Source organism: Cupressus sempervirens, chromosome 5 (assembly GCF_028749045.1).
Source record: "Cupressus sempervirens isolate cs-2001-9-10 chromosome 5, ASM2874904v1, whole genome shotgun sequence".
NCBI lineage: Eukaryota > Viridiplantae > Streptophyta > Pinopsida > Cupressales > Cupressaceae > Cupressus > Cupressus sempervirens.
This window is the reverse complement of record NC_143122.1, coordinates 268,965,434-268,992,338: the sequence shown is the minus strand read 5'-3', so window position 1 is coordinate 268,992,338 and position 26,905 is coordinate 268,965,434. Positions and strand designations below refer to the sequence as shown.

The window sequence follows — 26,905 nt, the reverse complement described above, 5'->3', positions numbered from 1 at the left end:
GACTTGGGCATTATAGAAGTTGAAGGGATTAAGATGAGTGAAAAAAATAAGGTTGGAGAAATGATGAACTCCCTTTCCAATAGGTAGAGGAATTTGGAAGACCTCAAGAAAGACTGTGATAATAGATTAGATCCAGAATAAATGAGAAAATTGAAAAGCTTCATAAATAGTTCAAAACTGCGGTTACTAGTCTTGAATTGGGGGTGGTCGTTTCATCTATTTGCAAAGTGTTGAAAGAGATGATGAGAAAGGTTGTGTTTGAGGTCATCAATGGTAAGAGAAAAATGAGAAAGATGAGCCAAGCCAAGGAAACTAATTGCAAGGAGATAAAGAGTGCCACCCAGATCGAGAACTAAACTAAAGAGAGTTTGGTTAAGAGCCTACGTTGTTAAAGGTTGTACAACACATTGTTAAATGTGACCCTATTAAAGGATTTAATCACGCTGTTAGGAGTGGCCTTGTTAGAGGAATTTGTATAATTCCATTATAATGTTGAACCTTGATTAAAAGATTTGAAAAATGACGGTTATGTCAACCTTGATTAAAGGATTTTCAGTTCAATACAATGGTTAGAATGTAATAGTAGGTTTGATCTGTAAAGTACAACTCACTTTGCAAATTCAAATCTCCATTTGCTCATCTGTTGGTTCATTGACTGGCCTCCATTGACATCTTCATCACTGATCAGCTTGGCACCTCCTCAAGTAATCACTTTTTCACCAAACTCTTCACACTTCACTTTTGATGTTCTGCTCTTCAAAGCTTCTTCTTAAGATCACCAATCAACTTGGGAGGTTTCCATGTACAAGGTCAATCATATCCCTTAGGAGGGCAATGTGCAAATAAAAGTGGAAATAAAAGAGGGTAAGAATTTAATAGACCACTAGGAAATCCAAACGGATACATACAATTAGATTTCAATATCTACCAAGGTCACCCTAATCTCGTGGATGATGAAGTGAGAAAAGTTATTTTGATTTTCACTCGTAATAATGCATTATCTTCTGAGAATCATTACAGAGGTCAATTATTCAGTAAATGATAACCAGTTATTTAGTAAATGATAACACAAAAATTGACAACTTTTCTTAAAAAGCACTGTGTCTCCTAGATAACATTTACTAAATGATTGTTTGCATAACGACAACCTCATTAGAGGGCCTTCGTTTTTAACCATGAAGATAAAGCTATGCATGCACCCACTCATTCAGTCATGGTGTCAGGGGTGGCTGATTCAAGCATCACAAACATTGAAGAATTCAAAAGGGACTTCATGGAAAGGTCTCATGAGAATAAGTTTGATCATAGATTCCCAACCAATGAATTTAATAGCCCATTATTCGTCTCTTACGCTGTCATTGACACCGCCTACGAAATTCACCGTCAGTTGGAATTAGTCGTCTTCGAATCTTCAACCTCTACACATGCCCTTACCATAAATCACCGGATATGATGGGTCGACTTGTGCAGAAAATATGCATAAAAGGAAATGTTCATAACACAGGCTGTCGTCCACCCAATTTACGCGTCCGGTCACGTCGTATTTCCGTATCTCTCTATTTTTCGCCCACTCCCTTCTTTTTGGGCCTATAAATACATTGTAATTTACCTTCCCCTAAACCCTCTTCCATTGCTTTCTATCATTTATCATTTCTGTGATTAATTTGAGCGACAATCCCCATGGCATCCACGCACTCATCAGCTTCTCCTTCTGAAGAATCATTTCTCAGATACGAGCCCCACTCTACTAAACTTTCCTTCCAATTAAGTGACAAGAGGTACCACGTGTTTCTGAGTTTCAGGGGACCAGATGTGAGGAAGACTCTTGTTGACCATCTATTCGAGGCCCTCTCCGTTGCTATTGGAAAAGGGAGAAAGCATTGACTTGAGTTTGGAGAAAGCAATAGAGAGCAGTGCCATCCGAATTCCTATATTTTCCAGAGGCTATGCAGACTCAACTTGGTGTCTCAGAGAGGCTGCTGAGGACACCTGGCTTGATCATTCCTCTGTTTTATCATATGAAGTCAACTCAAGTTAGATATCCAGAAAAGGAGGACAGTCCTTATTGCCCGGCATTTCAAACGCATCGCGGCCATTCAAATCGATACGAAAAGGAGGAGATTGAGCGGTGGAAGAATGCGCTTCTGGAGATCTGTAAACGCTCTGGCTGGCCCATGGATATCACAAACGGGTAAGATATCAACCTCAGTTTTTGTGACATTTTATTTGGTGGAATTTGAGACTTCTTACTTCTAAAGTTTAACTAAACATCAAAACACTATAGACCAATGTTGGTGATGGACCTTAGTTTCATTGGGCTTGTATTCCTGGAGATAAAACCATTTCCCAATTGCCGCTGGATGAACGTTAGGGAAGGGAGTTGGACTGCAATTAAATGAAGGAAACGAGTATATAATACTCTAACATTTTGATGTTACATAATTTTGATCCGTTTGACTATATAATAATCTAATTATTTTGGTTTGTTATTTCATGGCAGCTGAACAATGGAAAATGCATATGTATTCAATTAGTTAATTATGTTTAAATGAGTTAAGATAATTTTTGCTTATTTTATTTCATGGCTGTTGACTGAGGGAGGACAGATGTGTATCTATTTAATCAATTATGTTTGACTAAGAATTATGAAGTTTATATAGTTTAAGAAAATATCTAGTGATTTTAGAAAACACATAGAAAAATTAATATTTTATATAGTAAGATAGAGAGTTCTTACATTATAAATCAGTGAAATTAATTAAGAATTATTTGATTGGCAAAACAAATGGGGTCTTATACCTAGAACATTTTTAATCATAAAAGTTATACAAAACTAATGATTATTCATTCAAGACATATACCAACCTCACTTTTTATTATTTGGATATTCCAATCTTATATTGAAGAAGACTTAATCTCTCTAGCCTTCCAATTTCATCAATAGACTAAGAACCATTGACTTTATTTTATATTTTATTAGTTTTGACCTGATCTCCTTTGACCGTTGCAGCTTCGAAGCTCGGATGATAAAGAGGGTGGTGAATGACCTCTTTAGACAGAGTGCCATTAGCAGTTGCCAAGCATCCAGTGGGATTGGAGAACGTCAAGAATGTTCTTATTCAGAAATTATATCTCAAAGTAGTGGATGATGTAACTAAAATTGGAATATGGGGTCTTGGGGGTATTGGCAAGACCACAGTTGCCAAGGCCGTGTACAATCAACTCTGTGTAGATTTCGAAGCGTCTTCTTTTGTTTCTAATATTCGCACCACTGATGCAGAGACCTCAGGCCTCACCAAATTGCAGAAAAAGATTCTCAGAGATTTAGCCAAATATGATAAAGAAGTGGACAGTGTTGATGAGGGCATTACTCTGCGAGAGACCGTTTGGGAGGAAGACGCGTGTTGCTTGTTCTAGATGATGTTGACTCTGTTAAACAATTGGATGCTCTGGTTGGGGATTGGTTGGACTGTGCTAGCAGAGTTATCATAACTTCTAGAGACAAACATATCTTCAATGTAGGTGGGATTCCAGCCCAATGCATCCACGAGCTGAGTGGATTGGAGATTAAAGAAAGTCTCCAGTTATTTAGTTGGCATGCATTTCTCAGAGTATCTCCAAGTCTAGGCTACGAAGATCTGTCAAGAAGAATAGTAGAAGCTTGTAAGGGGCATCCTCTTTCATTGGAAGTGATTGGATCCTTACTGTATGACAAGAAGGATGACAAAGATTGCTGGAAGGAAGCTCTTCATGACATAATTCACAACTCTGAAATTTATGAAATACTTTATATTAGCTACAATGCCCTCACTGATGAAGAAAAGGAGATATTTATAGACATTGCTTGCTTCTTTATTGGAGAAGATAAAACAGTGCCCATTGTTTTTTGGGAATCTTTGTACAAGAAGGCACACACACTGCTGTTTCTAATCTATCCCTGAAATTATTGATAAAGATTGATGATGATGGATTATTCCAGATGCGCGACCATTTGCGAGATATGGGGCAAATTATTGCTGAGAAAGAAAGACAGGGAACCCGCAAGTGGAAGCCTACCCATTTGGGCACCATATCCAACAATTTATCCGGACTTCAGATCATCAGAGGGAATCCACAAAGTCTTGAAATGCTTTATACAGATGGGCTTCACTATCTCCATTTGGAGAATCTGACCATTGAATGCATGTCAAGAGACGCGCTATTCGTGCTTCCCCTAAGTTTGAAATGGTTAAGGTTGACAAATTGCACCTTTGAAATTGTGAAGAATTTAACAGTCAAGAAACTGCGTCACTCTAGAATTGTGGATAACATTTGGCAATGTAAGGTTCTTCAACTAAATGGTTGCTTTAAGTTGGATAGCCTTTCTGTCTATCCCCCGATTTCACTTAGCTTTTCCTCATCTCCACCCATTACTTCGATTCCACTTCCTCTGCTCCTCCTTGATAGCATTGGCAATTTGTCCCAGCTGCAGAGATTATACTTGGCAGACTGTGACAACTTAAATAGCCTTTCTGATAGCATTGGTAACCTGTCACATCTGCATGATTTGTACTTGTCAAGGTGTGGGAGCTTAAGAAGCCTCCCTGATAGCATTGGCAAGCTGTAACTAGCATTGGCAACCTGTTACAGCTGCATGATTTGAACTTGTCAGAGTGTGGGAGGTTAAGCAACCTCCCTGATAGCATTGGCAACCTGTCACAGCTACATAGTTTGCACATTTCAAGATGTAGGAGATTAAGAAGCCTCCCTGATAGTATTGGAAACCTGTCACAGCTGTAGAATTTGGACTTGTACGGGTGTGAGAGCTTAAGAAGCCTCCCTGATAGCACTGGCGACTTGTCCCAGCTTTGGAACTTGGACTTAAGGAGGTGTGAGAGCTTAAGAAGCCTCCCTGATAGCACTGGCAACTTGTCCCAACTTCGGAACTTGGACTTAAGAAGCCTCCCTGATAGCATTGGCAACTTGTCCCAGCTTCAGAAATTGGACTTAAGAAGGTGTGAGAACTTAGACAGCCTCCCTAATAGCATTGGCAACTTGTCCCAGCTTCAAAACTTTGACTTAAAAGGGCGTTAGAGCTTAAGAAGCCTACCTGATAGCATTGGCAACTTGTCCCAACTTCAGAACTTGGACTCAAGAAGGTGTGAGTACTTAGACAACCTCCCTGATAACATTGGCAACTTGTCCCAGCTTTGGAACTTGGACTTAAGGAGGTGCGAGAGCTTAAGAAGCCTCCCTAATAGCACTGGCAACTTGTCCCAACTTCGAAACTTGGACTTAAGAAGCCTCCCTGATAGCATTGGCAACTTGTCCCAGCTTCAGAAATTGGACTTAAGAAGGTGTGAGAACTTAGATAGCCTCCCTAATAGCATTGGCAACTTGTCCCAGCTTCAAAACTTTGACTTAAAAGGGCGTTAGAGCTTAAGAAGCCTACCTGATAGCATTGGCAACTTGTCCCAACTTCGGAACTTGGACTCAAGAAGGTGTGAGTACTTAGGCAACCTCCCTGATAGCATTGGCAACTTGTCCCAGCTTTGGAACTTGGACTTAAGGAGGTGTGAGAGCTTAAGAAGCTTCCCTGATAGCACTGGCAACTTGTCCCAACTTCGGAACTTGGACTTAAGAAGCCTCCCTGATAGCATTGGCAACTTGTCCCAGCTTCAGAAATTGGACTTAAGAAGGTGTGAGAACTTAGACAGCCTCCCTAATAGCATTGGCAACTTGTCCCAACTTCAAAACTTTGACTTAAAAGGGCATTAGAGCTTAAGAAGCCTACCTGATAGCATTGGCAACTTGTCCCAACTTCGAAACTTGGACTCAAGAAGGTGTGAGTACTTAGACAACCTCCCTAATAGCATTGGCAACTTGTCCCAGCTTTGGAACTTGGACTTAAGAAGGTGTGAGAACTTGGACATCCTCCTGAATAGCATTGGCAACCTTAGCTGCAGAATTTGGACTTAGAAGGGTGAGAGATCTTAACATCAACGCAATGCAGCTCTTTGAATATTAGATAGTGTGAAAGCTTAAGTATGTTAGGATAAACCATGGACAGAAATAAAAACTACATGCAAATATAACCAATAACAAAAAATAATAAAACACACAAAAAATGAACACAAGGCACCAAGATTTAACGTGGTTCACCCAAACCCTGGGCTACGTCCACCAAACAGCAAGTCCGATCTTATTACAATCCAGTGATTACAACCTGATTACAATCCGTAATCCCTTACAGCTCAATACCGCCGCAAGAACCAATTTCGTATCACCACATATAAAAATACCCAACCCTAAGCCCTTTTTATACAAGTATTAAACTGCTTTAGGGTTATAACATGTCGGCCATATGTCGGCTACCATGTACAGTACTTTCCTGATCAGTCACCACAATCTAACAAAGTATCCTCCTGAAACCATTGTCAAACTATCACAATTGTAGCACTTAAATTTGAGCAGTTGTAGCATTGAAACTTAGAATTGATATATGGGCTTATATAACTTATGGCATCATTGGCAACTTGTCACAGATCTCTAATGCTTTTTCTTTGACATGCTTCCTCACCCGTTGAGGAATTCTTATAGGGACACTCATAGTCATTTGAAGTGGCCACCCTTAAACATCACACACTAAGGGAAAAATTAAGCTCGAAAAAAAAAGTCAACTTTGACTATTTAGCACTTTTGGTCTAGGAATTAAGCTTAGTGTATGATGTTTAAGCCGTTCCCTTTTAAGTAGGATCTAAATATTAGTTACATATATTTTACTAACATAATTGAGCACTGATAGGCATTAAGTAGAATAATTTAGTGACAAAGTTGAGCTCAGAGAGAGAATGAAATAGAGTTGCTCGAAGATGCAAACTTGATTAATAAGATGCTAGTTTATTGATCTGATTGCATGTGAATTGAGGCGATTTATCGTTACATGAAATCACAAAATAGTGTGTTGTATATGAAAACAAATCATGTCTTGTACTTCAAATAGTAATGAGGACGATGGACTTCTACGATTTTTTAAAAAGTTTAAGATTTGGAGAGGGGCAATTGAAGTCCATGACATACTATAATTGTCATAAAGTTTTATTTTTATACAAACTAATAAAACAATATAAGGAAATGCAAATATAGTCAATTTAATTTTTTATGAGTTTATATACATATTTTGATTTGTCCTATTTCATGAGTGGATTTTATTTATTTATTTTTATTTTTATGTTTTAGGAGATTTTAAGGTTATGAAGATTTTTATGATGTTAACACTAATGCATTTAATTTTAAAATTTGAATCATAATATTCAAAGATTTTCATAATCTCTAGAATGCTTCTTTCATATTTATTTATTATCTATGATCATATTTAAATATCATTGACATGACGTTACAAGAGTTCAATGAAATAACAACATATTGTCAATTATTAGCAAGCTTCTAACCACACAATGTTTACATAAATTCAAAACATAGACAACACTACTAACACCATTGATCTTTTTAGAGGAAAATCTTAGAAATTAAATCCTACTCAATTTAAATTGAGGTATATTCCTCTTATTGACAAACTTCCAACCACACTATATTTAATTTAGGCTCAAAACATATGTCAAATTTACCATTAATTTTTTTTATTGAGTCAAAATCTTAGAAGCTAGAATGGATCTGCAATCACATAAGATAAATATGTAAGTGATCTAGATATATATATAGACAACAAATTCTATATTTGACAATATTCATGCAAATATATCACTAATTTTTATACATATTAAGGAAATGAAGGAAGAGTCAATTTTAGGTCTCTACACCAACATACTAATCCACCCTGGGACTTTATTGCTATTAAATTTTCATTTATAATGAATAAGACATGTAATATATCTCCAACATGTTGTTTATTCTCACACTCTTTCTTTTGTTTTATTTCTTGATAACTAATCAACCTTTACTAGAGGAGTTATTTAGCCTGCACCCGATCACCATAACCAATATATTAATAAGTTGCACATAAGATCTAGAGATTTATTTTTTCTTACAAGAAATTACAATAGAATAAAAAAATCTAAAGTATAAATAGAGTAAACAATCATAATTATTGGAATTATATATATATATATATATATATATATATATATATATATATATATATATATATATATATCGGTAAACAACCAAGGCCTTGATTATCTTTATTAATAAAATTTGATAATTTACAATAGTGTTTCTCTGTTCAAACAGGTACCGGTAGGAAAGAACGGAGAAGAAAACCTCCAGTCTAACCTAGGACCAAAGTCCTTTATTATTACACCATAAAAGGGGTATACCCCAGTCAAATTGCTTCATATTTTATGATTACAAAAGAGGATATTGTAATACAAATTAATACAATCGTCAGGGATTCTGAAATTTCACTAAGACCAATTAAGTTGAGCCATTCCAGCCATTGTAATTTAAACCCTTCTATTACTAAGCTAAGCGCTCAACCCTGCCTTCTTGACTTAACAATCAGATTGGTTAGTTACAGAACTGCGTACATCTTTTTAAGTAATGGATCCTTGGAAAAAAATAGTTATTACTTTTTCTTTTAATTATTTGAACTATTTCCTACAATACTAAAAAAGGTATATGTCATAATAATTATTTTATTCCTTTACTATCAGAATCCTTAATTCATCAAAATTATTAATATTGAATGCCTGCCAAGCAATACCTTTAACCTTGTATTTTAAAAGATGATTTTTAACTTTTCACTATTGTACTATGTTATATTAGTTCAATATGTTCATTAAAATTCCTTTAATATTCAAGTACCAAAATGAAAACCTACATTTCCTTTGAAAAGCCAAATGAGTTAGTCTTAATCTACCATGAAGACAGAAACAACACCTTTAGCTAATCTCGAAATGAATCATCAGAACTTAAATATAATTAATTGAATACATTACTACTTAATACCAATCAGCACCTCTGAACTCAACACCTCAGACCCAAATGCCATTCTTAAAATTTTGGCATTTGAGTTGACCTAGATTCTGAATCCTAACTTGAAAGATACATTCATTTCTATCTAACAGGCTTGATCATCGAGATGATTAGTTATAATACTGCATTAACTTTACTTAAAAGAAATGACTGAATTATTACTTCTGCTTATTGAAATATTGCTCCCTTCTTCAATACTAAAATAAAACTTACGGGCTTATCTAAATGAATAATTCCCCTACTTTATAAACTAAATCCATAATTTTATCAATAAGAGTATCAAAAAACATTAAAATTTTAAAATTATGATGTTCTCTAAAATCTACCTTATTATACTAAGCTAAATCTAAATTCTGAGATCTCATTACCATTCCTATGGAGATCAAATACCATTATAGTACCTAAGCTGCCTCTCGTGAGCCACATGACAGAGTTTCAACAAAAATGACAAACACCTCATAATAATACTAGAAGGAAACCAAATACAAAATAGGGCTGGCTTGGATGCCATTAATGCCCTCCAAGCCCTCAAAAACTAAGATCCTCTACCCATTATATCTTTCTCAAGCATCAAGAAATAGAAATGAGATGATACAGAAATCCAAACTAGCAAATCCCTACAAATTAAGGGTTTTAAAGCCGAAAGCCCTACTAAGTGTACAAACTCATTTCACCATAATGCTAGATAATTTTGAGTAAAATCAGTAATCTATAATTAAAAAACCGAATGCCATACTAGTGTTTACATAACGGTTCTACAAAGACTACAACATGAAGTATAAATATCAAACTTATTACAGATAAAGAAACCTGATACCATAGAGACTTGAAGCCACCAAAAGAGTAAAACACATCAAGCTATTATTATAAACTTTGATCATTATAAATTTAGATAATACATGTATTCGCAGATATCTAATTATTTAAGAAGAGTCTAACTTTCAAACCCAAAGCAAGATTCGTCATCGACCTTCGAAGCTTTATACATCCAAACCAAAACCCTAGTAATAAAAAACTTAGTAGATAACTGTCTAAAACATTATAATAAAAGCTTTAGGTATGTAAGCTAATGACATATTGTCACTAGGGAACTCTTACAAAAAAAACCCCAGTCACTGGAAGAGTTAAATACAAAAACCGCCATCAACATTGAACAAAACAAAATCAAATTCTGTACCAAAAAATCATGAAACACTTTACTTCTTCCAAAACACCATAATAACTTCTGCAATGTCATTCAGGTTTTTTGACGAGAAATGTGGGAGAAATTCAAACGAAGACCTCTCTTTGTTGGATTTCTCAATATTGGGAGTGTAGAAGTCCACCATATCTAGGTTGTCAAATCTCACTCCCAGGTGGATATAAGCCTAAAAAAGGCCCAAATAGTTGCTTAGCCAAACGATGCCATTATCCATCGTGATCCTTCTCCAACGAACGAGGAAGTGGAAACATGATTACATCTTCAGCCAGGCCAAATTGAAAGTTGACAAATCCTTAATAATCAAAGTAGGGCTCCTCGGTAAATTTGCCACAACCAAACTTCCTGGAGGATGATTCATTACATCTCAAGAAGGGGCACACATAAACTTTCATCCAAGCTCATTATGACTTCAATGATACCTTGACACCAAACAAAATAAAAAATATTTAGGCATAATCTTACCATAGCCCATTTGGAAATTCTGGTTTTGGCCATGCATCTAATGAATGTGTCGATAATGTCATTGTTAGTCCTCCAGGTGTATTCATAATCGAAGAGGCCTTCACCAATTGCCCTACTAATTGCAATCCATATCATCCCATCAACATGCCTGAGTATACGATTCCACCTCTCAGATTTTATGTTACCTTGGAAAGCCATAGTGCGAGCCTCGTCAATGTGAAAAACACAAATATTTGTATCCATGTCTTAGTCAAAAACCGATTGACAGAGACAAAGCACTATAATAAAAGGGAATAAGCCAAACTTGTGAAGTTTCTAGAAATCCTCAATTTTCTAGCACTAACTAAGAAACAAGACGATGGCACAAAATAATGATATGGACAATCATTTAAGGGCAATACATACATCACTATAATAACAATGAAGCCTACATATCTATGAAGGCCTAATCGTAATATGATAATCTAACTTCAATATTAGTAAAAAGAAACCCAAGATAGATAGAATGCCATAATAACTTCATAATGATTAGAACCTAAGCCACCACTCTACTCCATAACCCATAGGGGGTTAAAGAGAAAAATGAATTAAAGTTTATTAAAGCCCCCTACTGCTACTCCTAATCTCAGTTTAGCTTGATTAGCTATCCTTATTAATTCTAATGGAAATACTAGGTGACCTTAATATGACCTTGAAACTGAAAAAAAAAACCATAATTACAAGTTATAGTTTTAAAGCTAGTCTATAAAAACCAATAGATTATCACCATCTGCTCCTCTACTAGCCAAGAGATCTGCCTTTTGATTTCCTTCTCGAAAGATATGGCAGATCTTGATATCTTCAAACTTATCTAGTAGATTTATAACTTCTTCTAACTTGGAGTTGAGGACCCAATTTGGGGTAGCTCTATTCCTAATTGCATTTAATGCAATCTAAGAGTCACCTTCAATGAAGATTTTGGATAAACCTTTAAAATGATAGAGCTTCAAGCCTTCTTCTAATGCTTCAAGCTCTACCAAATTATTAGACGTTGGACTAATAGACTTGGCTTTTTTAGCAATCCACTGACCTGCATTATCATTAATAATGCATCTGACACCTATTGTCCCTAGACTTCTTCTAGCTACCCCATCAAAACTAAGTTTTACCCATTCCTTTGGAGGGGGGGTCTATTTACACCATTCCCTAGCCTCCTTGCTTTTCTTTAAATAGATGAGAGGAGGATTGATCAATTTGGTCCAAACTTTTTTAATTTGGCCATCCCATATAGAGAAGGAGACTTCTTCTATTCTTGTTCTCCCGAGATGAGAGTTAGTTGTTTCAACTATACTAGCTTCTATTTTTTGGATTAGCTCTTTTGATTTCATCTATGTATCACAAAAAAATTGTCTATTCCTTTCTTTCCAAACTTCCCACACAAGAATAGGACAAATATTCCATAGTTTACTACAGATTACCTTGCATAGATTAGTTGGCCAACTTTTGAGCAGGTTAGATAAAGAATTAGGAAAAGGAGAAAACCAAATTAACCTCTGTCTAAGCCATTCCCAACAGACTTGAGAATATGGGCAACTATATAATAGATGATTAGCCTCTTCACTATCATGTTTACAAAGAACACACCTCAAAGGACCTGTGGAACCTAATTTTTGAAGTCTATCTGTTGTCAAAATCCTGATTTGGAATGCCACCCACAAGAAAAATCCTACCTGTGGAAAACATGCAGGGTCCTAACAAAGTTTGAGTGGGATTTCCACCTCATCCCATCTCTTAGAATTTATCATTGCTTTATATCTATTTTTCACACTATACTTACCATCGTTTGATGCTGCCCAAATAAGCTTGTCATTCCTTTCAAGTTGTTTAACTTTCTTGTCTTGAATAATATTTTCACATGCCTTCATAGTGGCTTGATCAATCCCTACATCTTTTAGAGGTTTCCAAATCCATCTCAAATATCCTTCCACAATGATCTTAATTTTGTAGTCACTCACTCTGCTACCCCATAGATTAATTAATTTCTCTTTAATGTCTCCTGGGATTAGACTGCTATCTAGCGGGGCGTGCCCATCCGAGGAGTCTTCCCAAAAAAGGGCTTCATCCCCCTTACCAACATCCCAAGTAAGGTATATTCCCACAAGGTGGCGACACTTGACCATGAAGTTCCAACTTTCTGATCCTTTAGGAAGGGTCTTCATCCTAAATATCGAAGTGGGATCTTCTACCTTCAAGTATTTATTATACATGATCTTGGCCCATTTTTCCTCTCTTTCAGTGTAGAGGCACCAAACTAATTTAGCCCCTAGAGCTTCATTTTTCCATTGTAAATTCTTAATTCCTAATCCTTCACATTCCTTAGATTTGAAAATGTTGTCCCATTTAATGAGGGCCAATTTTTTGGATTCCTCGCAATCATTCCATAAAAAATTTCTTAGATTAACTTCTAACTTATGATGAAGATGTTTGGAAATAGGGAAACAAGACAACGGATACGTGGGAATAGCCCTCAACACTGATCTTATCTTGGTACTCTTGCCAGCTTTCGTAAGCCACTTGTCTTTCCAACAACTAATCCTAGCTTCTAGTTTCTCCGTTATATTATACCATACCTTGTCAGTCTTGACGCTCTTTTCTAACTCAAGGGTATGTGCAGGATCATGGTCAACCAAACTATGGCCTTAAGTGCATTGAAAAACCAGCAAATCAAGGTTATGTCAACTTGACACATAATTTTAAAGTGGTTTTGGAATTTATATCAAAAATTTGTAAGAAAATAATCTATAGGAAATTGAATGTAGTTTCTAAACTACTAGGCCTTATTTAGAGGGGGGGAAAATTGATAGGTCAAAAGTTTGATTTTTAATGCAGTACTACAAAAATTTAAGGGCGAAAATAAAAAGTAGGTGTATGTCTGACCACATTAATCAAAATCAAATGATAATATTTTTTAAATATAATTATAGATATTAAAAGTAGACTCATGCCCAGATGTGACACATATTTTTGGGTATTTTTATTCCAAATAAATAATTAAATATGAATTTTCTACTAAAATATTTTAGGAAAAAAAAACTCTTGTGTCTAACCACCTTAACTAATAGAAACTTTACCAATTTTATTTTTAATTTTATTTTTCTTATACTAGGCGAAGCATAGAATGTGATGCAACTTTTGGATTTAAAAAATGTTATATTGTTTGAAAGTTATAGCTATTTTTCAATCAGTATGTCAATCAACACTTTACAATCATCTTCATTGAAAATTAACTAATAAATACTTATCGAACTTAGAATTCGATAGCAATTATATCGATGGAATCTTGAGAGTGTTATAAAAAAAACCTTTTCATTCCATTCAATTTTGATAAAAATAACATTGTCAGATGGCTACTCAAAGTCTGAGTGTCAATGAAACCCTTCTCAAACATGTTTTTTGGGTTGACCAAATAGGCTTGGTAAATACCAAGCCTAATCGGATACCTGAAATCAAATCGGGTATCTGATCAGGTTCGCGATTTTTCAATTGAAATTTTGGAGGGAAATTTGAGAAGAGAGATTTTTCATTTGCAATTTTGGAGGGAGGGAATTTTGAGAGGAAATAAATTTGAGAGGGAAACTTTAGAGTGTTTTAGAGGGAAATTTATTTGGGGGAAGTGTGGACATTGATATTATTATTATAAAATATTATTATTATATATGATTATAATTATTAGTATATTATAGTAATATGTATGATTATTATTATTAAATATAATATAGTTATAAATATTATTATTATTATATATATAGTAATATTATATGACTATTATTATAGATAATAATATATGGTTATTATTATTATTAGATCTATAATCTAGTAACATATGTGGTTATTATTGTTATATAATCTAATAATATATTATTATTATATTAAAATATACAATATTATGTTATTATTAAACATAATATTGTCATAAAATGCATCAAAAGGGACGCATTTCATGACAACACATGTCCCTAGGGCCCCTAGTGATCCCTTTCAACACATTCTCAATGGGCCCTAAGGATCCTAGGGGTCCTAGGGACATACATTGTCATGAAATGCGTCGAGAGGGGTCATAGGTCTAGACACATTAGAACCAACCACATGCGTCCCTAGGGACATACGTTGTCATGAAATACGTCGAGAGGGGTCATAGTTTAACCTATGACCCCTCTTGATGCATTGAAACAAACCACATGCATCTTTAGGGGTTCTAGGACCTCTATAGACATAGGTTGTCATGAAATGCATCGAGAGGGGTCATAGGTTAACTATGACCACTCTCGATGCATTGGAACCAACCAAATGTGTCCTTAGGTGCCCCAAGGCCCCTAGCGACATAGGTTGTCATGAATTGCCTCGAGAGGGGTCATAGGTTAACCTATGACACCTCTCGACACATTAGAACCAACCAAATGCATCCGTAGGGGCCCTAGGACCCCTAAGGACATAGGTTGTCATGAAATGCATTGATAGGGGTCATAAGTTAACCTATGACCCCTCTTGATGCATTATAACCAACCAAATGCATCCCTAGGGGTCCTAGGGCCCCTTGGGACATACGTTATCATGAAATGCGTCAAGAGGGGTCAAAGGTTCGACACATTATAACAAACCAAATGTGTCCCTAGAGGTCCTAGGGCCCCTAGGGACATACGTTATCATGAAATGTGTTAATCAAGGTCATAGGTTAACCTATGAACCCTCTAGATGTATTGGAACCAACCAAATATGTCCCTAGGAGTCCTAGGGACATAGGTTGTCATGAAATGCATTGAGAGTTTAACCTATAACCCCTCTCAATGCATTATAACTGACCAAATGCATCCCTAGGGGCCCTATGACCCCTAGGGACATACATTATCATGAAATGCATCGAGAGGAGTCATAGGTTAACCTGTCACCCCTCTCGACGCATTATAACAAACCAAATGTTTTCGTAGGGGTCCTAGGGCCCCTAGGGACATACGTTATCATGAAATGCATCGATCTCTAGATGTATTGGAACCAACCAAATGTGTCCCTAAGGGTCCTAGGACCCCTAGGGACATAGGTTGTCATTAAATGCGTCGAGAGGGGTCATAGGTTAACCTTTGACCTCTCTCGATGCATTATAACCAACCAAATGCATCCCTAGGGACATATGTTATCATGAAATGTGTCGAGAGGGGTCATAGGTTAACCTATGACCCCTCTCAATGCATTAGAACTAGCAAAATGTGTCCCTAGGGGTCCTAGGATGCGTAGGGACATAAGTTGTCATGAAATATGTCGAGAGGGGTCATAGGTTAACTGATGGCCTCTCTCGATGCATTGGAACCAACCAAATGTGTCCCTAGGGGTCCTAGGGCCCCTAGGGACATACATTATCATGAAATGTGTCGATCGAGGTCATAGGTTAGCCTATGACCCCTCTCAACACTTTATAACCAACTAGATGCATCTATAGGGGTTCTAGGACCCCTAGGGACATACGTTGTCATCAAATGTGTTGATCAGGGTCATAGGTTAACCTATGACCCCTCTAAACACATTGGAACCAACCAAATACATCCTAGGTTGTCATGAAATGCGTCGAAAGGGGTCATAGATTAACCTATGATCCCTTTCAATGCATTATAACAAACCAAATGCGTCCCTAGGGGTCCTAGGGCCCCTAGGGACATACATTATCATGAAATGCGTCGATCAGGGTCATAAGTTAACCTGTGACCCCTCTAGATGCATTGGAACCAACCAAATGTGTCCCTAGGGGTCCTAGGACCCCTAGGGACATAAGTTATCATGAATTGCATTGAGAGGGGTCATAGGTTAATCTATGACCCCTTTTGACACATTATAACCAACCAAATGCGTCCCTAGGGGCCCTATGCCTCCTAGGGACATACGTTATCATGAAATACATCGAGAAGGGTCATAGGTTAACCTATGACCCCTCTCGATGCATTATAACAAACCAAATGCATCCGTAGGGGTCCCAGGGACCCTAGGGACATACGTTATCATGAAATGCATATGTACGTCTATTATGAAACACAATAATAGTTCATTAATTTGTCTCCTTTCTGCCTAGACTATTATCTTCTATGTGATGTCACAACGTGGATTCTATTATTTTAAAACATACTATTGGAGGATAAGGTTAGTTGGAGAGAGGGTGTAGGGATTACAAGCATGCAAAAGGTATTATGTCAGACATATAATGTGGATCATTTCCAATGTTTATGGAAGTGATGGCCATGGTGTGATGACATTAGCAATCAATCAAATTATTTACTCAAACATGTTATGCATTGTTTGCATTCAAAAAATCCTTGACTTAGGCAAGCATGTGATGGTAGAGATTGGCTTTGAGTATGGGTGATAGGGGCATTCACTGCATCCAAACATGATTTATAACAGGCATGCACAATCCATAAAGATCCATAGGTTATACTTTGGTGATCGACATAAACAATGATTTCACATTGGTTGAAAACTCCTCTTTTTGATATGTGTACCTACTCTGTATGTTGTAGATGCATGTCACTTTAAATGAGACTATCATTTTGTCTTTGGACATTAAGTCAAATAGTTGAATGCATCTCCATCTATTCAAAAGCTTCCATTCTCATTCTTGCATTGCTGAGAGTCGGTGTTATACTTATCTGATTATACTTCCAACTGAGCAACCAAGAATCAATAAAGATAACCACGCTATCAAAAAAACTGAGTGAGATACTCTATAAAATAGTTCACATGTGTTATTACTACTGCTACTAGAATTATCACTATGAAACTGTAGGCGTTTCATTCACAATATGCTTCATGAGACACAAGTCTAATGATCCTTTTGTATCTACACAAGGATGTTCACAGGGACAAAAAAAAGGTCGACGATTCATCTCTCCATCTGTGATCATTCTCATGAAGTCATCAGTCATGGCATTTAAAGAAGATGGAAGATTCTAGAAAGAAATATCAAATATCATTCTTATTCAGACATTGAGACAAACATTTCTCATACGCTTCTTTATCTGTGAGTGTGCCTTTACTAAAATCTCACTTTACTTTGGCATCGAATATATTTTTTGTCTGCATTCTTAATTCTTCATTGCTTTCATTGATTTCACTAACTTCAATATTCTGCCAAAGGAAAAGCAGACATGCATTGAAGGAGTTTTAGCTTGATGAAGAATTTCTGATTTTTATTCCTCCACTACCTGCATCTTTACATAGGCTCCATATACTAGTTATTCAAAGTTGGTGTTTGGCTTCAAAAGTTTGGGTTAGGATTAGGTTAAAGAGTTAGAGTACATAGGGAGAGAGTATATTTAGTATGTGGAGAGAGGAAATTTTGTGTGAGAGAGAGCAACCCAAACTTGAACTTCTCTCTAGAAGTTTTGGTACGTAGAGAGAGGTGGTACGGGGAGAGAGAAAAGGTTTTGAAAAGAAGGAAAATAATCTCTCTCTCTCTCTCTCTCTCTCTCTCTCTCTCTCTCTCTCTCTCTCTCTCTCTCTCTCTCTCTCTCTCTCTCTCTCTCTCTCTCTCGCTCGCTCGCTCTCCATCTTTCCAAAATTAATTTAATTAACTATCTCATAAAAATATCTAGGTAACAATTTACTTTGTTTAAATCTAGTTGCCGCATCCAACATTCAGAGACTGTATTATTTTCTTTCATTTTCATATGTTTTCATTCTGATTTGGGTGGGGTTTGGCTATCAAGTGGGAGAAAGAACATTTGAAAATAACATCATCATGATAGAGACCATCGACTGATGGGAGCGCCACATGAGTACAAATGACAAAGGATAAGACAATTTACATTAACTAAGTGTACATTGGTTCATAATACCATTGATGCATCCATGAATGAAATTGACTATGGTGCAATATATTTGCACCAAGCCGCTGCCTGTCTGCATTTCTTGCCCTGCCTCTACTGTGGATGTGCTATCCTTTAATTGACAGGGTAAAAAGAGAAAAAAAAATATGCTTCCCTTGCAAGATAGTAACTATAAAAAGCAATTAAAAAGTGATTATTTTATTCTTTTTAAAACATCATTTTTATATATTTTAATAAGTCATAAAAGTAATACCTAAACTCTTTTTAAAATCAAACCATTTTTTATATATTTTAAGGTTCAGTTTAATTTCTAAAATCATAGATAATATTTTGTAGATAAACATTTTTAATGATATGTTTAAAAAAATATTAATCTTCAATTATTTTAATATAAAGACTATTAAAATCATTTTAATTTTTTGTTATAAAATATTGAAAACAATAATTATATTAGAAAAAAATTAATTTAGTTGTATGATTATCTACACTAATTTTTAATTATATTTTGACAAGAATTTTCTTTAAGTTTAATTCATATTTTTTTATATATTGAAATAATTATATTATTGATTAAAAAATAAAAATAAAAATTTAATACTTTTTATTTTAATATGCATAATAATACTAACAATTTAATTTAATAAATATGTAAACTTAAATTTCTAAAAAATATTATATTTTTATAATATTACACAGTAATAAATTTAAATAAGCTAAATATTTAATATTAAATAAATTATTTAAAAGTTTTAAAAAATAATTAATTTAATTTTAAGTTTATATATATAGTATTATTTTTTAAAAAATTATTGTTTTGTATGATTAACATATTATAATATAAAAGAAAAAGACAACCCGTGGGTTGTTTACGAAATAATACTGTGAAAACAACCCACGGGTTGTACACTAACAGATATCGGGTATCTGATATCAAATTGGACATCCAATATAATATCGAGTATTCGATATGAAATCCAATACCTGATAAGGGTTGGGCCTTACTTTCTAGGTTTGGTACCTGGATAGGTGAAAAAAAGTCAGAGTGGATTTTGAAACGCTTTTAGACATTTTCAAACTCTATTTTTTTCACATTGCAACTTTTTGGCACACCATGATCCTGCATATACCCTCAATGCCAAGGTACTTGCATGGGAAAGAACCTATTTTATATCCCATAATATGACATTTTTTTTCCACCTTAGGATCCGTATTAATAAAATATATTTTTGATTTTGAATCATTCACTTTCTGACCGAACACCTTCATTTAACTTTCTATGATGGACTTTAAAGTCCTCGCTTCTTTCACTGAGCTTTCACCTGGCAGAATTGTATCATCTGCATATTGCTAATGAGTTATATTAGGGATATTCCTCGCGACAATTATACCTTAAATCTTTTGATCGTTATAAGCCCTTGTAATGGATCTTCCAAAGGCTTCAGCCATGATAATGTATAGAAATGGGGATAATAGGTCTCCTTGTCTAATTCCCCTCGAAATATCAAAAAAACCTTCAAGGGATCCATTCACAAGAACAAAAATCTTGGTAGAGGATATACATTTGAAGATGAGATTAATCCATTGATGGGAGAAGCCGAATGCTTCTAGTTTTTTACAAATGAATTGTCAATCCACTATATCATAGGCTTTTTGGATATCCAGCTTCATAAACATACATGCCTCTTTATTATTTTGGGCCGAGTGGATAGTTTCTTGGATGGTAAGAATACCATCCAGAATAGATCTACCTAGAACGAAACCTGTTTGTTCCTTGGAGATAATCTTCAAAAGAATTAATTTTAATCTTGTAAATGGTATTACAAAGCACAATGGGCCTGAAGTGTCCCAAACTCTCGAGCTATAACTTTTTGGGGATCAGAGTAAGAAAGATATAATTAATTTCAGATAACATGGATCCACCCTTTCTAGAGGCTTCAATTGCATTCCAGAGATCTATCCCAATAATATCCCAACATTTCTGATAAAAAAATGCCTGAAATCCACTAGACCTAGTGATTTATCAGGATTCATGTTGAATATGACCATTCTAACTTCTTCTAGCATTATAGGACTATTTAATGCTTTGTTTTCCTATGCTAAAACCAATTCAAGGATTACTTCAAGCAAGTAGGATTGAGCCTCTATGTTTGACCTTTCAAAATTATTAAATATTTTCTAAAAATGATCCACAAATTTTTTTGAAATTTCATTTGGTTTATCAGTTGATATACCCATATGGTTTTAAATACTCGATATTTTACTTTTGGCTTTGTTATAGAGGGTAGAATTGTGGAAGAACTTAGTGTTCCTATCTCCCTCATCCAACCACCTTTCTGGAGACTTTTGTCTCTAGAAAATTTCCTCTTTGGATAGAATATCCTCTTGTTTTGCGAGCAATTCTTTTTCTAAAAGATAGTTATCATTATTCATGCCTTTCTTAATGATTTCTGAATTTAATTCCTTTACCTTATCTTCAATGTCCAATTTTTCTTTAAAGATGTTGTTGAAGTGTTCTTTATTCCATCTGAGAATCTCTTCTTTGAGCATCTTCATTTTAGAGATGAAGATAAACATCCTAGACCCTTCAAAATTACCTTGTGACCACCACATCTTAATATTATCTAAAAAACTAGGATCTAAAAATCACATTTTTTCGCATTTAAAATAACTCCTAGCAAGTTTATGAGGCTCATGAAATTCAATTCTAACTGGGAAATTATCAGAATCAGAAATCAGAAGAATCATAGATTGGATATTTAAATTATTTGCATCTAGGTCTCCCTTAATGAAAAACCTATCTGATTTTTCTGCATTATAAGTAAAATCCTTTCGCTTATCGTTCCAAGTATAATTCCCATTCTTAAATGGGATGTCTATCAAATTGTGGAAGTCACACCATTTTTTAAAGTCTTTAGAGGATTGGGGAATCTTTTGTGAGTCCCCTACTTTTTCATTTAAGTTTAGAATGGTATTAAAATCTCCTCCTAACAAGATTGGGTTGTTCTAATGATTCTTCAAAAAATGGTTGATTTCTTCCCATACTACTCTTTTCTCTATATTGTTGGTAGGACCATAAATGTTAATTAGGATAAACTTAAGGTTAGATTTCAGACTAATTACTGCACTACTAATCCAATTATTTTTCATACTTAAAATTTCTAAGGTTACTTTCCTATGATTCCAAATAAACCCTAAACCCCTGGAAGCGCCTATAGATTCTTGCAGAGAAATATTCCAATTGCCTAACTGCTTGTCTAGTTTAATACCTTCTATCCTATTTAGTTTTGTTTCCTATAGTAAAATAATTTCATATTCAAATAATTTTAGATTTTGTTTTAATAATCTTTTTTAACTAGGGGCATTTAAGCCCCTAGCATTCCACGTAATGATCTTCATGGCTCTTTCGGAAGGATCTTCCCCTTCCCTATGTTAAAAAGCTAACTGATTTTTTGCTATTCGCATGCTTGACCATCCACTTCTCTGAGTTCCTTGAGGAATTTTCTTCCTCTTTTTCATTTTATTCTACCAAAATTAGGGGATTTGATTCCTTCCTAGTTCATCATTATGCCAAGTTGTTCCAAATTCTCATGTGCACCTTTGATTGTTTCTGTTTGAATGCTCTCCATAATCTCCTCTTCTTCATTAACCAACTCCTGTAGAATCTATTCTGCTCAAATTTGGTGATCAAAGGATGTTCTATCCTCAACCCTACATAACCTATCAGCTACCACATCATCAGTGTCTTTTTTTAACTGATTTTCTTCTTCAAAGATAGAAGGTCCCTTCTGAGATCTTCAAAAGTATAGTTGTCTCCTCCTAATTGTAATACCTGTTGTAATAGTTGTTCTTTTTCTAAAATACTGTAGTTGTCTTCATTTTCCCTGTCAAATACCCAGATTAATTCCTTTGAGAGCCTTTCTAAATTTTCCTTATCATCCTCCTTTAAGGCTACTACTTCAATGTTTTCCTTCTCCTCCAAATCTTTGTTTAAGAAATTCTGGAAGTCTAGGACTAGGATGTCTTTAGACCTAATTCATTCTAAAATTGTTGTCTTAATATTGTCTTTAGGAGACTCTCTCTTTGGGGTTGGAGTCTGCCAAAATTTGGTTAGCCACTTTAGAGACTTCTTATCAGGATGTGGGATCTCCAATGATAGATCTTTGGTCTACTGCTCTTATGCCTTCAAATTATCTTTAGTATGTTTAATCTTCTTGGAAACTGGGTCTCCTCCATGCAAGGATGAGACTTTTTTTTCATCGATATCTTTGAGGGAATTTTCTATGTTCTTAACACCCACCATGTTATTTTTTGATTCCAAAATCCTCTATCCATATATAGATTTCCTAGAGCCTTTCATTTTCTTCACTTTATTTTATTTCCTTCTGTATTTTTTGTTGTTAACTACTACACTCTGTATATTGGGCTGTTTGTCTGATTTGGGAAACTTTTCCGAACTCTTGGTGGACACTTTCTGCTTCACCCTATCTAGTGAATGCATTTTGTCTATGCTCTTATCTATGCTCACTTGGAGATTTTGTTTGTTGTTCTCTTGAGACCTCATAATTCCTTTCTTCTGATTTCCATTGGTTTGAAGTGTCTGACTATTATTGCTCTCTCTTAAAGCCTTATTTGACTTTTCTGTTGATTCCCTGCCTAAATGATGTCTTATGCTTGTTAATATATCTTCCCCATCTAGGCATTCCTCCTACATCAATCTCTCATACCCTATTCTGATCATGGGAAAGAAGACATTGAGATCTGAAGTAGCTTGTTGTATTTTTAAGGATGTTTTCCACTCATCACCAAGCCTGATAATCTTTGTAACTTTTCTTTCATATCTTTGAAAGTTTAGTTTGTATATAGATCTATTGGTGATAATTTTGATTGGTTTGAGAATTATATTATTACTTTACAATTGATTAAGAGTTTTATGTTATTACAACACTCAAAGGAGGCATCTAAACCAATTAGGTCTCCCATTGAGCATCCAATATTTTTGATAATGGCTATTTGATTTAACTCCAGGGGGATAGGGTTTATAGAAAACTAGATAGGAATTAAAAATTAAAAATTATCTTCATTATAGTTGGGCATCCAATCAGAGAATTTAACCGCATGACCTTTGAAAAAGTAGACAGAATTATCAAGAAAATATTTTTTTACAACCTCCTCACAATAATGAATGTAAATAAGTCTGTCAGAGTAGTGAGAAATACCTACCTGATAGCCGCAGAAGTCATCTAGCCAACCAATTAAATTATGCAACTCTGCTTTGGGGCCATTCTAGAAAGCAAACAATCCAACCTCTTGGCATTCCTACCAAAAATCTTTACTAACTTGTTCATTGATAATAATAACCTCATCACATGGATCTGAAGGGAGGGGACAATGTGGCAAATGGGGGAAAGTCGAAGACTGAAAGGGGGGGTGATGAAAAGGCATCCTACGGTGAGGAGGGACATAAGTTTTCGAAGAGTTAGAAGATAAGAGTCCCTAAATAGAGATTGATGGACCATTGGGGGGATGAATGGAAAAATCTATCTATTTCATAAAAATAGGGTTAAGGTTGGACTTTGCATATTTGGTTAGATTAAAAAAATAAATTGATTTATCTAAGCTGCTTGTGGAGTGAATCAGAGGAGGGCCACTATCTGGGAAATGAAGCGAATGGGGATGTTTGCCACAAACATTGGCTTCCCATTTAACAACGAATTCATGAACATTGTTTACCTCTGCCTCCTACATGCAATCTAAAGAGCTGAAAGGGTTCAAAGTCTTTACTGCAAAGAATGAAGAAACTTGATGACTACCTACCAAAGATACTAGCACCTACTTGCTTCCGAATGTGGTTTTCTTGGAACTGTTAGCTAGTAGTGACTCGGGGCATAATTTTGAAGGCCCTACATTTTTTGATTTTGCTTGTGTTTGATTGTATGGATAGTCTGCTTTTGAATGGAAAATATTCACATTTTTTATTTTTCTACTTTTCACTCTACTCGCCATTTTTTTCAATGAAACACATTATTGTAGATAATTATTGGAATTATATTGTTGACAATTACCCTCCTTCAATAATATGATGCAAATTATTTTCCAAGGTTAAAATGACATAGCCTGTTAGTAAATATAATCTAGTAATTAATTTCATATTTTACCCCAAAATTAAATTAAATACCTATGATTTATATTTAACCATGTGTAGCATAAAGTTGGTAAAATTAAACAATAACGTAAGGCTAGAATACGAGATAAAATAGATAGAGGTAGATGCCTCTCTTTTGTGGCCCATCACAATATAGTCCTACTTTTCTAGCTATTGCTTTGTTGCATAATTTTTTGCCTTTGTCATATGCATTTGGATGGTGCCACATTTAGTTTGAAAATATTTTATCATGTCATGTCAAGTTTCACTTGGTTCAGATTTATAAAATATCATAATAGAGATTTTGAGTCTATCTTATTAAGTCTCAAGTTTAGTTTGACATTCATTAGTTACATTTACAAGTTTTGATATAATTTACATTTTAATAAATTTAAAATTTTATATATATATATATATATATATATATATATATATATATAGTAAGAGGTTGAAGCTAAGGTTAATTATTATTATTTGTTGTGGTTAATTATTTCAATTATTAGTTAATCTTGAGTAGATTCAAACCCAAGACCTCCCAATTAAGAGGCTCACAATTCACTATTGTGTTGTAGGCTCTTGCCTAAATTTAAGATAATATATATTATGTTATATTTGGGAGATGGCCTTCAAATGGCATTTGAGTATGTGAATAGTTGAATAACACAGACCAAGGTGTGATCCATTTGACCAAATGATATCACCTGACCAACCTCCCCTTTCCACTTCAGTGAGCTTGACTACTTTTGCCTAAAAATCAACCCATTTCAAGGGTATTTCTTAATCTATGAAAAAAAAGCTAATCTAGATCAAAGATCAAGACAAAGGTTCAAGATTTATTCTTACACTATGAATAAACTATGCTAATCTATATGAGAGATCAAGAAAAGAATTTTAAAATTATATTGAATCTAAAGTCATTGAAGTACTTCATTTTTGTATATGATCTAGAAGACAACTCTAAAGATGTCAAACATTTGAATCACAAGATTCCTCTATCTTCAAAGGAGGACATTTTAGATATAAATACAATAATTTTCATTGATCAAGCAATAACATTTGTACAACCAAAAGAACATTTAAGAACATATTCTTTCAAGATAAAATAGTTCAGTTCATGACAATTTTGTCTCACAATTTGGAGTGAATAATGTTAATTATAAAATGTGAATAAAAAAATTACATAATTAATTTGAAAGCCTTATTAGAAAAAAGATATGAGGGTAAGTGCACCAAGTTGTGGTGCCAAAACAATGACACCCATTTTTTTTCTAACTTTCAATAGCGCGTACGCACTATAGTGAGCACGTGCTACGGTTTGAGTATCCCAAGCCATAGTGCGTATGTGCTATAGTGTGTACACACTTTTTAAAACCCCAAATTATTATAAATGGGCTACATACTGGCAACCCATTCATTTTTTCCTCATTTTCCAACTTTCTCTCCTCACAGCGTGTATGCGTATTGAGCAAATTGAAGATTTTTGCCACCCGCCTCATCAATATGCATCCTTGTCGTTGAAGTTCAAGATCATGATCATGCCGTATGTTGTCTAACCTTCTTTTTGCATTTTTTTATATGTTTTTTGTATTGTTTTCTAGATTTTTTTCAAATTTTTTTTTAAAAAATTGTTTATTTATGTAGATTGCAATTGGTTTCTTATCAGGGAATGTGAATAATGAACTGGAAAATCCCCAACAAGATCAAAACCAAAACCTCAACAAGATCCAAAACAAAACCCTCAACAAGATGAGAATTAAAACCTTCCACAACAAGAACAAGAAATTCCACAACCTGCACTGATTGGAAGACCTCCTCCTGGCACACAAGAAAACATAATAAATGAAATAGAAAGAGGAAAAAATGAATTAGAAGCACTCACTGGTAGGTTGAAAGATTGTGGACAAACCAATCCAATAAGAGCTCAATTGGCATCCTCCTTTGAGTCCATTATGACCCACGTAGCTTCTATTAGTGGTCAGTTAGATATTTGGTGAGTTAAGAGGGATGAACAAAATAGATATTATGCAAACAAATTATCATATCAAGATCTAAAAAATATATATATACCAAAAGGTAGCATTTGTGCATTATTTAGAAAAACTGGTGAACAAAATATTGTTAGAGAGACAACTAAATGGTTCCCCATCCATTGGTGCATACATGATGGTATTGGAAATAATTTTTGGGGTGGATGGTGGATGGTTTTTGATGCCCCTCCCTACAATAATCACAAGGTCCCAATGTGTTTCTTAAGGAAATTGTATTGTGAGTTTGTCCTTG

General features: G+C 34.8%; 1 pseudogene; it reads left to right on the top strand.

Moving 5' to 3' along the window:
- Positions 1-1,680: 1,680 nt before the first annotated feature.
- The window catches only part of LOC149555596 (uncharacterized), an 80,104-nt pseudogene continuing 54,879 nt past the window's right edge, over positions 1,681-26,905 (top strand).